This window comes from Suricata suricatta, chromosome 10 (genome assembly GCF_006229205.1).
Source record: "Suricata suricatta isolate VVHF042 chromosome 10, meerkat_22Aug2017_6uvM2_HiC, whole genome shotgun sequence".
NCBI classification, from domain to species: domain Eukaryota; kingdom Metazoa; phylum Chordata; class Mammalia; order Carnivora; family Herpestidae; genus Suricata; species Suricata suricatta.
Window position 1 is genome coordinate 57,116,311 of NC_043709.1, and position 14,063 is coordinate 57,130,373.

At 40.2% G+C, this 14,063-nt stretch overlaps 1 pseudogene; it reads left to right on the plus strand.

Annotated features, from left to right (window-relative positions):
* Positions 1-9,006: 9,006 nt before the first annotated feature.
* LOC115305711 lies at positions 9,007-10,292 on the plus strand (annotated as a pseudogene).
* The last annotated feature ends 3,771 nt before the right edge of the window (positions 10,293-14,063 follow it).

Below are 14,063 nucleotides of genomic sequence, written 5' to 3' on the forward strand. Positions count from 1 at the left end.
TGAGACTAAAAGCCTGAGTTCCGTTCTGTAGGACAATTATGAAGATTTTATAAATAAGGCTTAATTGGCTTATATATAGATGTTTGATGTTTTATAAGTTCATATGTGTTAGAGGAGTCATATTTAACTATTACTAAGAAGAGATTATGTGCTTTTCAAAAGGATTTACCACAGTAAACCTTTAAATTTCCTGGATCTTTATTTTATTTTAAAAATTCTTTTAAAAATGTATTTCTTAATGTTTATATTTATTTTTTATGTTTTTATTTTTTATTTTTGAGAGAAGTGCAAGCAGGGGAGGGTCAGAGAGAGATACAGAATCTGAAATGGGCTTCAGGCTGTGAGCTAGCTGTCAGCACAGAGCCCAATGTGGGGCTTGAACCCATGAACTGTGAGATCATGACCTGAGCTGAAGCCGGACACTTAACCAACTGAGCCACCCAGGCACCCCTGTTTATATTTATTTTTGAGAGAGAGAGAATGAGCACATAAGTGGGTTAGGGGCAGAGAAACTGGGGGACAGAGGGTCTGAAGCGGGCTCTGCACTGAAAGCAGCAAGCCTGATGTGGGGCTTGAACTCATGAACTGTGAAATCATGACCTAAGCTGAAGTTGGATGCTTAACTGACTGAGCCACCCAGGTGCCCCTGTTTCCTGGATTTTAAGTAGTTTTATACAAGTTTATTTTGATATTTGTTGGGCCCTGTTAGTCATTGTGCCAGTCTGGAGGGATGCAATTATGAATATGTAGAACCTTCATTTAAGGAAGCCATAAGTTGTGTGAATCACTAACTGAGTACTAGGGACATTTAATTAAGTGCTAGGGTAGAGGTACCAGCACTGTTCTGAGGGAGAACTAAGAAAGAAATAATTCCTTCTGATTAGAGGAATGGAAAGATTTAATGGTGGTGTGGGGTTTTGCAGAAGATTGTGACTCGCATCTCAACAAAGGCAGGTAGGGGAGACCAAGTGTGCACAAAGGCTTGGAAGCATGAAAGAGATATGGTGAATTTGCTTCCAATTCTGCAGGGGCACTTTTCCTTAGCAAAAAAATCAGTGTTGATATAGGATGAAAATTTGCACATAAGTGAGTGTTTTTCAAAATGTGGGTCATGAAATCAGTTTAGAAAGTGGTGACCAGTAGGATGTTGGATTTTTTTCCCCCAAGGTTTTAAGTATTCTCTACACCTAATATGGGCTCATACTTACAACCCCCAAGATCAAGAGTCATATGCTTTACTGACTCAGCCAGCCAGGCACCCTACTAGTGGTGTTTCTAAGTGGACTAGAAGAATGGAAAATAGCAGAGACTGATGCTTAATGCAGGTAAGTATGTCTTTTTTTTTTAACTTCATTTTTTCTATCGTTATCATATTGTATCCTATCCTATTCTTTTATAGAAAGAGGATGCAAGCAAGGGAGAAAAGCAGAGGGAGAGAGAAAGAGAATTCCAAGCAGATTCCATGCTCAGCCCAAGGCAGGGCTCCACCCCAGAATCCTGGGACCATGACCTTAGCCAAAATAGTTTGCCAAGGAAGTGAGCCAACAGGACACTCTGTGTTAGTTTCTTATTATCCACTAGGTGGTGCTGTGAGGGGACAGTATTTGCAAGTTAGGCTGTCTCTAGATTCCAGCTTGTTTTGAAATTAGCAGATAGGTTTACATAGGAAATCTTTTCTCTTCAAGTTCCCAGGCATTCCAGCACAGGGTATCTAGATCTCTCTTTCCTCCCCAACTATAACCTCCTTTTACAAATTGAGGAGGATAGAGAATCTGGGATCAAGAAGGTAAAATTTTTTATCAGTATTGCCATCTCTCAAAACAGATCAGGAATAGTTTCCGTTCCCCCATAGAGATCAAAGAAGATGCTGAACTGCAGTGAAAACGATGGAGGTTATACCCCAAAAAGAATAACTTGTTTAGTCGGGTAACAGAATTGACTGAGAAGAGGGAAGGGAGGAGATATTAAAGGATCTCTTCCTTGGGAAACCAACAAGTTGTAGAATCTGATCACATTCAGCAAACAGTTTTCAAGAGCTTTATATGGACCGGAAGAACACAAAATTGAGTAAGTTTTAGTACCTGAGGCGCCTAAGTGGCTCAGTCAGGTAAGCATCTGACTCTTGATTTCAGCTCAGGCCATGATTTCACAGTTATATAAGTTTGAGCCCCAATCTGGCTCTGCACTGATCCTGCAGAGCTTGCTTGGGATTCCCTCATTCTCTCTTTCTCTGCCCCTCCCCTGATCATGCTATTCCTCTGTCTCTTTCAAAATAAACAGACTTTTAAAAATTTATTTAAAAAAAACTTGGCACCTGCTTCGTGTGCCTGTGTGGCTTAGTTGGTTAAGCAATGGACTTCAGCTCAGGTCATGATCTCATGGCTGGTGAGTTTAAGCCCTGTGCGTTGGGCTCTGTGCTGACAGCTCAGAGCCTGAAGCCTGCTTTGGATTCTGTGTTTCCCTCTCTCTCTACCCCTTCCCCTCTCACACCCTGTCTCTCTCAAAAATAAACATTAATTTTTTTTTAATTTGGTACCTGCTTTCTAGAAGCTCAAGAGAAAGAGGAAACATTCAAGAATAATACGGAGTGACAAATAGGGCATACACAGGGCACTATGGAAGTAGAGAAAGGACCCCTAAGTCAGTAGTGGTGGGGGGCCAGGGAAATGATTATTGGGGAAGGTTTTCCAGAGGAGATGACACCTAAGCTTTCATTCTGGAAGGATAAATAGGAGTCTTCCAGTATCCTAGAAATCCACAAGTTTCTGCTATACTCAAGTCCCCCCTGGTGACTTCATTTACTCCTATGATTTCAATAACTACTAGTTGTAGTTATGCTAGTAACTGTCAATGTTTCCCTAGGCCCAGTCATCTCCCAAACCTGCCCATCTAGTACCTCCTATTTGAATGTCATTGTTCAAATTCAGCTTGTCTAAAACCAAGCACTGGAAGAGGACCAAGGCTTTTTATTTTTATGGTAATCATATAATTTTTATCCTTATTTAATATATGGGTGAATATCACTTCCTGTATGAATTACTGTAAAAGCATACTAACTGGTTTCCAACTTAGATCTCTCTCCACCACCCATTTCTCCAGTCTGTCCTATACTCTTAGATCTTCAACAAGATTTATTTTCCCAATGTTGATGGTATTATTTCATTGAACAGAAACCTTTAGAGGTTTCCTTTGGTCTACCCAATGGAGACCAAGCTCCTTTATCCAATAGTCAAGGCAGTTGCTATGGTTTGAATGTTTGTGTCCCCCACACACCCATTCATGTTGAAATCCTAACCCCCAAAGGTGATAATATTAATAAGTGAGGACTTTGAGAGGTGATTAGAAGCCCTGCTGAGTGGGATTAGTGCTTTTATAAAAGAGACATCACAGAGCTCCCTAGACTCTTCCAGCATGTGACGTTATAAGAAGTCTGTGACCCAGAGGAGGTCCTTCACCTGGCCATGCTGGCACCCGGATCTTGGACTTCAGCCTCCAGAACTGTGAACAATAAATGTCTCTTGTTTGTAAGTTACCTGGTCTGTAGTATTTTGTTATAGCAGCCTGAACAGTTTAAGATAGCACTCTATGTTCCAGTCCTGAATGACTCTATTTTTATATTCTATGATTCCCTAAAATGCCTTTTATAAACAAACTCCTCTACTCAATGTTTATCTCCCAAAGATAGCTTATGCTTTTCTACATTAGTGTCTAAGTTTATACTCTTCTCATATTCCTTGTCAAAATGCTATCTATGTTTGGAAAGGGAAGGATTCCTGAAAATAACATTAAAGGCAGAAAACATACATGACAAATGATTTATATTTTAATATATAAAGAGCTCTTGCAAATCAACAATAAAAGACAACCACTGTAATAGAAAAAATGGCAAAGCGCATAAGGAGACAAGTTTAATTGATATGGGTGGCCTCAAATCTACCACCATGCCGTTTTATATTTGTCTTAGCTATTTTTGTTCCTGTTTTCCTGCTGATCTTTAAAAAATTTTTTTTAATGTTTTATTTATTATTGAGACAGAGAGAAACAGAGCATGAGCGAGGCAGGAGCAGAGAGAGAAGGAGACACAGCATCGAAAGCAGGCTCCAGGCTCTGAGCTGTCAGCACCACAGAGCCTGGTGCAGGCCTCGAACTCACAAACTATAAGATCATGACCTGAGCTGAAGTTGGACGCTTAACTGACTGAGCCACCCAGGCGCCTCTCCTGCTGATCTTTGATTGAGTGTTTTTAGTATTTCATTTTATCTCCTCTTATTAACTGTATATATTTTTTCTTTAACTTACCATAGACTACCTTCAAATATTATATAACTGTGTGTAATGTAAAAACTGTACAATAGTATCTTTCCATTTTCCTTTCCCTCATATTTTTTGCTATTGTCATATATTTTACTTCTACATATATCTTACTATGTTATTACTATTTTTGTTTTAAAGAGTCAGTTACCTTTTCTTTAGATTTTATTATTATTATTGTTTAATTTTTTATGGTTTTTATTTATTTTTGAGAGACAGAGACAGTGCGAGCAGGGGAGGGTCAGAGAGAGGGGGAGTTACAGAATCTGAAGCAGGCTCCAGGCTCTGAGCTAGCTGTCAGCATAGAGCCTGACGTGGGGCTTGAACCCACGAACCGTGAGATCATGACCTTAGCCAAAGCCGGATGCTCAACTGACTGAGCCACCCAGGCGCCCCTTTTATTTTAATGTTTATTTTTTTAATGTTTATTATTTTTAAGAGAGAGAGAGAGTGTGAGCAGGGGAGGGGTAGATAGAGAGAGAGGGAGACACAGAATCTGAAGCATGCTCCAGGCTCTGAGCTGTCAACACAGAGCCCGGTGTGGGGCTTGAACTCATAAACCGTGAGATCATGACTAGAGTTCAAGTTGGAGGCTTAATCTACTGAGCCACCCAGGCACCCCCTTTAGATTTTATTTTTAAGTAATCTCTACACCAAATACAGGGCTTAAACTCACAACCCCAAGATCAAGAATTGCATGCTCTTGGGGCGCCTGGGTGGCTCAGTCGGTTAAGCCTCCGGCTTCGGCTCAGGTCAGATCTCATGTTCGTGGGTTCGAGCCCCGCGTCAGGCTCTGTGCTGACAGCTAGCTCAGAGCCTGGAGCCTGCTTCCTGTTCTGTGTCTCCTTCTCTCTCTGCCCTTCCCCCTCTCATGCTCTGTCTCTCTCCGTATCAAAAATAAATAAAACATAAAAAAAAAAAAGAATTGCATGCTCTTGATGACTGAGCTAGCCAGACTCCCCAATTATCTTTTAAACAACTTTTTAATTTATTACTATTATTTTTTAAAAAGTGTTCATTTATTGGGGCACCTGGGCAGCTCAGTCAGTTGGGTGTCTGACTTTGGCTCAGACCATGATCTCGCAGTTCATGAGTTTGAGCCCTGAGTCAGGCTCTGAGCTGTCAGCACAGCTTCTGTGTCTCCCTCTCTCTTTGCCCCTTCCCCTGCTTGTGCTATGTCTCTCTCTCTCTTTTTAAAAATAAATACATTTTATTTATTAAAAGTTTATTTAGTTGTTTTTAGAGAGAGTGAGCAAGTAAGCAGGGGAGAGAGAGAGAGAGAGAGAGAGAGAGAGAGAGAGAGAGAGAGAGAGAGAGAGAGAGACTCAGAATCCCAAGCAGGCCCCACGCTGTCAGTGCAGAGCTGACTCAGGGCACAAACCTGCCAACCATGAGATCATGACCTGAGCCAAATCCAAGGATCTGTATGCTTAGCTGACTGAACTACCCAGGCTCCCCTTAAGGAACTTTTTAAAAATATCTTTTAGGGGCGCCTGGGTGGCTCAGTTGGTTAAGTGTCCAACTTCAGCTCAGGTCATGATCTTATGGCTTGTGAGTTCAGGCCTCATATCCGGCTCTGTGCTCACAGCTCAGAGCCTGGAACCTGCTTCAGATTCTATGTCTCCCTCTCTCTCTGTTCCTCCCCTGCTCACACTATCTCTTTCTCTTTCAAAAATAAAGAAACATTAAAAAAATTTTAAGTATCTTTTATATCTACCCACAAATTTACTATTCCCTTAATTTGTGTTCATCTGAGTTTTCATTTGATATCATCTTTCTTCCATCTGAAGAACCTCCTTTAGCACATCTTATAATTGATAAAGTTCTTCCGCTTTTATTTGTCTTAAAATATCTTTTTTGTCTTCATTTTACATACAATGGAAATGCTATTCTAGGCTGACAATTTTTTTTCACTTAGCACTTTAAGGGTGTGTCATTCCATTGTCTTCTGTGGTACATGTTTCTGATGAGAAGTTAATGCTTATTACCTTTGCTTCAGTCTATGCCATATATTTTTCTCTCTGTCTTCTTTTCAGATTTGTTTTTTATCATTGGTGTTCAGCAATTTGGTTGTACATCTAGGTATAATTTTCTTTGTGTTTATCCTACACGAGGTTCATCAAATTATTTGGGTCTGGGTGTTGATATTTTTTCATTAAATCTGATGATTTTTTTTGCCATAATTTCAGCAAATATTCTTTTCTGCTCCCCTTGTTTTCCTGTACTCCAGGTTACATGTGCGGTATAATGCTTGATATCATCCAACACGTCGCTGAGGCTGGCTGATTTCCCCTCCAGCTTCCTTTTCTCTCTGTGCTTCGGTTTACGCCGTTCTTATTTCTGGATCTTCAAGTTCACTGATCTTTTCAGCTTCATCATCTAATTTTCTGTTAAGGTCATACAGTGGTATTTTCATTTCTTTTTTATAGTCTATTTCTTTCCTCATTGGATTTATGGCTTTTTTGAAATATTTGAACTTAGATGTTTTAAAGTCTTTACCTATTGATTGCATAATTTCTGTCATTTCTGGGTCTGTTTTTATTGTCTAAATTTTCTCCCAGCTATAGATCACATGTTCTCTTTTTATTTTGCCTTTTTATTTATTTATTTGGTGGTTGGAGGGAGTATGTTTGTTAGATGCTGGACACTGTAAATATCACATCATTGAATTTTTGGATTTTATTGTCTTTCTTTAAGAGTATTGGGCTTTGTTCTGGCAGGCAGCTAATTACTTACATATCAGCCTGATACCTTTTTTTTTTAAATGTTTTATTTTTATTTTTGATACAAAGAGAGACAGAGCATGAGGGGAGGAGGGTCAGAGAGAAGGAGACACAGAACAGGAAGCAGGCTCCAGGCTCTGAGCTAGCTGTCAGCACAGAGCCCGACGCGGGGCTCGAACCCACGAACGTGAGATCTGACCTGGGCCGAAGTCAGAGGCTTAACCGACTGAGCCACCCAGGCACCCCCAGCCTGATACCTTTGAGGCAAATTTTTAAGCTTCATGAGGGAGGGGAACCTGGTGGCTCATTAGTTGAGCTTCCACCTTTGGCTTAGGTCATGATCTCACAGTTCTTGGGTTTGAGCCCCTTGTCAGGCTCTGAAGAGACTGGAGCCTGCCTCCAATTCTGTGTGTCCCTCTCTCTCTGCCCCTCCTCTGCTCATGATCTGTCTCTCAAAAAAAAAAAAAAAAAAGTTAAAAAAAAAGCTTTGTGAGGGAAAGTCTAGAGTAACTTTACTCTTGGGCTAGTTGGAGTCAACTCCTAAGGCATAGCTTTTTTAAAGTATCTAATGAATGCTCTGAATATTGGGCACAGTCTCTCCAGTCTGACTGGTTGGAACTCTAATTTCTTCCATCCCTGTGTGAGCTCCTGTAAGTATTCACTTTATAATTCCCCAGCAGTTGTTCTTTACCTGGTAGCTGGGTTTTGGTCAGTTTCAAGAATGCACGTGTAGCCTACTGTTCACTATGCAAATTTGTGGCACTGTTTTTTTGTATAGCTCTCTTCTCTCTGGGACTTTCTCACAGAATCCAGCCTCCTCAGCCTCCCTAAAATCTAATCTCTGTCTCCGCAGCTCAACAAACTCCCTGTACTCTGCTTGGATTTCCGATCCTTGTGCTATAATCTGAAGAGTATTGATGGGCAGGTAGTCAGGATAATTGGAAGACGTACCAATTTGTTTTCTTTCTTTTCCCCTCAGGGATTACAATCCTATGCTGCCTTGCCCAATATATAAAAACAATTGTTTCATATAATTTGTGCCATTTTTTAGGTGTGGGTGTGTGTGTGTGTGTGTGTGTGTGTGTGTGTGTGTGGTGGGAGGACTAGTCTGATACCAGTTACTTTGTCATAGAAATAAGAAGACAATTTGATTTTCACTTGATATAGAATTCTAGGTTGACATTTTTTTCTTTCAGTACTTCAGAGATGGCATTCCACTTTTTTCTGAATTATATTATCATCTTTGTGCCATTATATGCAGTGTGTCTTTATCAGAATGAAAAGTAAAACAAGATACAATTTACTCTTGTTATTAAAAAAAAAAAAGCTTGGTGTGGTATCAGGGAAATGGATACACTCATATTTCTGGTGGTATAAATTGTCAAAAGTGTTCTTGTGGAGACAGTTTGAACCTAAGATACTAATCATTAGCATATTTTTCTTGTAAGGGCTCCTGGTTGGCTCAGTCAGTTAAGCCTGTAGGGGCATCTTGGGTGGCTCAGTCAGTTAAGCATCAGACTGTTGGTTTGGGCTCAAGTCATGATCTCAGGGTCCGTGAGATCAGGCATTGCCTCCGGCTCCACCTGCTTGAGATTCTCTCTTTCTCCCTCTATCCTTCTCCCCTGCTCTCTTGTGCACTCTCTCTCTTGAATATATAAATAATAAATAAATATAAAAATACAATTAAAAAGGCTAAAATATTTTTTCTAGGCAGATAGAATAAATAGAGAAAAGCTTTTAATTTTTTAAGTTTGTGTATTTGTTTGTTTGTTTATTTAGAGACAGAACGAGTGGAAGAGGGGCAGAGGGAGAGGGAGAGAGAATCCTAAGCAGGCTCCGAGTAGCCAAGAAATCATGACCCGAGCCAAAATCAAGAGTTGGACGCTTAACCATCTGACGCACCCAGGCACCCCAAAGAGCTCTTTAATTTGAAAGAAATCAGATCCACTCCCCAAAACATCTGCAATTGAAAATGTCACGCCAGGACCCCCAAACTAAGCCCTCCAACCCCAGTAATCCCCCAGCCCCATCTTCTTTGCCATGGACATTGTAGGGGAGAAAATTGGTCCAGTTGTCTTAGAATTGCTTGCAGATGTTGTACCCAAAACTACAGAAAAATTTTGAGCATTGCATACAGAAGAAAAAGGCATTGGACCTGCCACTGGGAAACCTCTCCATATCAAAGGATGCCCTTCCCATCAAATTATTAAGAAATGTATGATTCAGAGTGGAGACTTCCCATATTGAAATGGGACAGGTAGAGGAAGTATTGATGGTGAAAAATGTGAAGATGAAAACTTCTATTATTGAGTGTGACAAATGCAGGCTGCAATACAAATGGTTCTCGGCTCTTAATCACACTGGTTCCCACTCCTCATTTGGATGGAAAACATGTGGTGTTTGGCCAAGTAATTAAAGGAGTGGATGTGGAAAGAATATTGGAAAATGCAGAAGTGAAAGGTGAAAACCTTACCAAATTGTGCATTATTGCAGAATGCAGAGAATTGAAGGAAGGGGATGATATTTCCAAAAGATGGTTCTGGCGACAGTCATCTAGATTTCCCTGAGGCTGCAGATATATAGATTTAAAAGATGTAGATAAAATTTTATTAATAACAGAAGACTTAAAAAACATTGGAAATACTTTTTTTTTCAAATCCAGAAGTGGGAGATAGCTATTTAAAATATACAAAAGTGTTTTTTTAATGTTTATTTATTTTGTGAGAAAGCAAGCAGAGGAGGGGCAGAGAGGAAGCGAGAGAGAATTCCAAGCCGGCTCTGCGCTGACAGCACATGGGGCTCAGTCCCATGAACTCTGAGGTCATGACCTGCGCTGAAATAAGAGTCGCTCAACTGGCTGAGCCACCCAGGTGCCCCCCAAAATATACAAAAGGGTTAAGGTATGTGGAAGTTTCAAATGCTGTTATTGAGAAAGCAGATAGATAGAAGCTGCACCCTATAGCTGTAAGCTGCGTGCTGAATATTGATGCTTTAAACTAAAGATGCCAAATTGGCAGGGAGCAATTGACAGCGATTTGGAGGCTCTTGAAATAGACCCATTAAATACCAAAGCATTGTACCATGAGCTCAAGGATGGCAAGGATTAAGGAATATGATCAAGCATTGGCTGATCTTAAAAAAGCTCATTAGATAGCAATGGAAGATAAAGCTTTCTAGGCAGAATTGCTGAAAGTCAAACAAAAGATAAAGGCATAGAAAGATAAAGAGAAGGCAGCATATACAAAAATGTTTGCCTAATAAAGATTTCAGTTTTTCTTAAATATTATGCGTTGATTGTATAAAGGCAATACGAAAATTTAAAGGTTATTGTCTGTAACATACGATACATATGTCATATATGTATTATTGACCCTTGATGTGTCTCCTTTGATACTTCAGTTTCCCATTGTTTACAATTTAGGAATACTGAAAATGGTTCACTCATTTTTTTAAAAAAATGCTTTTTTACTTTTGAGAGAGAGAGACAGAGTGCAAGTGAGGGAGAGTCAGAGAGGGGGAGACACAGAATCCGAAGCAGGCTCCAGGCTCTGAGCTGTCAGCACAGAGCCTCACAGGGGCTCGAACTCATGAGTGGTGAGATCATGACCTGAGCTGAGGTCGAACGCTTAAGCGACTGAGCCACTCAGGTGCCCCTGAAAAGGATTCACTCTTAGTAAAACAGTGTTACCGGGCACCTGAGTGGCTCAGTTGGTTAATGTGTGACTTCGGCTCAGGTCAGGATCTCACAGTCCGTGGGTTCGAGCCCTGCGTTGGGCTCTGTGCTGACAGCTCAGAGGCTGGAGCCTACTTCAGATTCTGTGTCTCCCTCTTTCTTTGCCCCTCCCCCGCTTGCACTCAGTGTTTCTCTGTCTCAAAGATAAATAAACATTTAAAAAGTATTAAAAAAAACAGTAACAATGACGACAACAACAACAAAACAAAAAACCAAAGCACAAATTAAAAAAACCCAAACCAAAAGAAAAAAAAATCATGCTGATTACATTTATATAAAATACAAAATAAATAAGACTAATTATTACTGTTAGGAGCTAGGATGGTGGAAAAGGGTACCTGGGTGGCTCAGTTGGTTAAATGTCCGACTCTTGGTTTTGGCTCAGATCATGATCTCAAGGTTCATGATTTCAAGCACTGAGTCAGGCTGTGTGCTGGTGGCGTGGAACCTGCTTGGGATTCTCTCTCCCCTTCTCTTTATGTCCCCCTCCCCACTTCACAAAATAAATAAATAAACTTAAAAAAGAAAAGAAGTTAGGATGGTGATTACATTTGGGGGTAGTGACTGAAGGGAATAAAAAGGAAACTTTTGGAATGCTTGATATATTTTTATATTTATATAAATATAACATATATATTTTAATCCATGATTTTGTAATTATATCCCAAAACAAACAAAGAAAAACTTGGTCACTTTTAGAGGTTTTCTAGGTTACTAACTAAATATTTAAAAAAATTTTTTTTGAATGTTTTATTTATTTTTGATACAGAGAGAGACAGAGCACGAGAGGGGGAGGGGCAGAGAGAGAAGGACACAGAACCAGAAGCAGGCTCCAGGCTCTGAGCTAGCTGTCAGCACAGAGCCTGACGCGGGGCTCAAACCCACGAACGTGAGATCTGACCTAAGCTGAAGTTGGAGGCTTAACCAACTGAGCCACTCAGGTGCCCCATAACTAAATATTTTTAAAAATTTATAAATGGAAGAAAGAATCAAACATATATCCAGACATGTAAAGGACTGTATTTCAGGGTTACCTAATAATTAATAAGGGAATGTTTTTTTTTTTTTCTAGAAAAATCACAGCTAATAAGATCAGAAGGAATTATAGAATTAGGAAATCACCAGCATGGAAGAAATAGGTTTTATAAGGCTTAATGTTTGTGCATTTTGAGAGATCCTCTTATGTAGAATACATACTTTTGGAACAAATTAGTTAGAGCACCTTGGGAAGGATTCATGTAGGTGAAGGACCCTGAAGTTTAAAATTCACTAGCTTCATAGTAAGTCTACCTCAGCCCAGTTCTGCTGGGCCTGATTCTTCCTATATCCTTTTTTCTCCCCGCATAGTTACATCCTCTGGAACCTACCTGCCTAGTAGTCTGGACTGGTTGCTGTCTGGACCTGCTATGTAGATGATGTCCTGGGACTTCCCTCTGTCCTCATCCTAGGAATGATTGTCAGCTGCCTCATGTATAAATTACTGTGTCCTTAATCTCAGGTCTTCCTCTTTTTTGGCCTACTTTGTCGTTTTGGTGGAGAACCCCTTACTAAATTGTTTGAGAGCTTACATTAATGAAGATTCTTTAAATCTACTCTCACATGTACTTGGTTGTTCAGCTGGGTATTAAATTCTAGGTTGAAAAGAATTTTCTTCAGAATTTTGAAGGGATTGTTTATTTTCTGGCTTCAATTTTTTTTGTTCTTTTGTTGTTTTGTTTTGTGGTTTTTAAGAAAATTTACTTTATGGGGCACCTGGTGGCTCAGTCAATTAATCATCTGACTTTTGCTCAGGGCATGATCTCATGGTTCATGAGTTCGAACCCCATGTCAGGTTCTGTGCTAACAGCTTGAGCCTAGAACCTGCTTCAGATTCTGTGTCTCCCTCTCTCTCTTCCCTTCCCCCTCTCTTGCTCTCTCTCCATCAAAAATTAAAAAAAAAACATTTAAAGAAAATGTATTTTATTTACAAAGTGTGTATACTATGTCCCATGATATAAAATTCTAAACAGAGTTGACTTGAAAAGCAGCATAATAAAAAATATAAATATCCATTTTCTGTTCCTATGTATACCTTTTGTGCACTTATTGTCTTTTCCTAGGTCTGCATTTTTCTTTATTTTACAATCTTATTCATACTTACAGTAAGAACATTTTAATGTTTGTTCATTTCTGAGAGAGAGAGAGCACAAGTGGGGGAGAAGCAGACAGAGAGAGAGGGAGACACAGAATCCAAAGCAGACTCCAGGTTCTGAGCTGTCAGCACAGAGCCCTAAACAGGGCTCGAACTCATGAACTGTGAGATCGTGACCTGAGCCAAAGTCAGAAGCTTAACTGACTGAGCCACCCAGGTGCTCCAAAAACATTTTAAATATCATAGTTAGGTATAAAGCAAAAAGTAGAACCTCCCTTCTCTGCATCCCCTCCACAGATACTGGTAAATACCCTTCCACACTTTCAACCAGCTGGATGTATTTTTGGTTTTTTACATAGATGGTTTCACATTATACATGTTGTTCTGTAACTTACTTTAAAAAAAAAGTTTATTGGGGCACCTGAGTGGCTCAGTTGGTTAAGTCTCCGACTTTGGCTCAGGTCAGATCTCACGTTCGTGGGTTCGAGCCCCGCATCGGGCTCTGTGCTGACAGCTAGCTCAGAGCCTGGAGCCTGCTTCCAGTTCTGTGTCTCCTTCTCTCTCTGCCCCTCCCCCTCTCATGATCTGTCTCTCTCTGTATCAAAAATAAATAAAAAACATTAAAAAAAATAAAAATAAATTAAAAAAATGTTTATTTATTTACTTTGGAGGGAGGGGCAGAGAGAGAGAATCCCAAGCAGGATCCATGTTCAGTATGGGGCCCAAAGCAGGGCTCAATCTCATACCTTGAGATCATGACCATGAGATCATGACCTGAGCCAAAAGAGGAGTCCAATGCGCAGCTGATTGAGCCACCCATGTACTCCATGCAACTTGCTTTTTTCATTGAATGCTGTAGTGATAGCATTCATGATAGTAACTTTAGAGCTACTTCATTCTTTTTTTTTTAATTTTTTTTGATGTTTTTATTTATTTTTGATACAGAGAGAGACAGAGCATGAGAGGGGGAGGATCAGAGAGAGGAGACACAGAACCGGAAGCAGGCTCCAGGCTCTGAGCTAACTGTCAGCACAGAGCCTGACTCGGGGCTCGAACCCATGTACGTGAGATCTGACCTGAGCCAAAGTCAGAGGCTTAACCGACTGAGCCACCCAGGCGCCCCACTACTTCATTTTTTTTAATGCTTTTACTTATTCTTTTATAT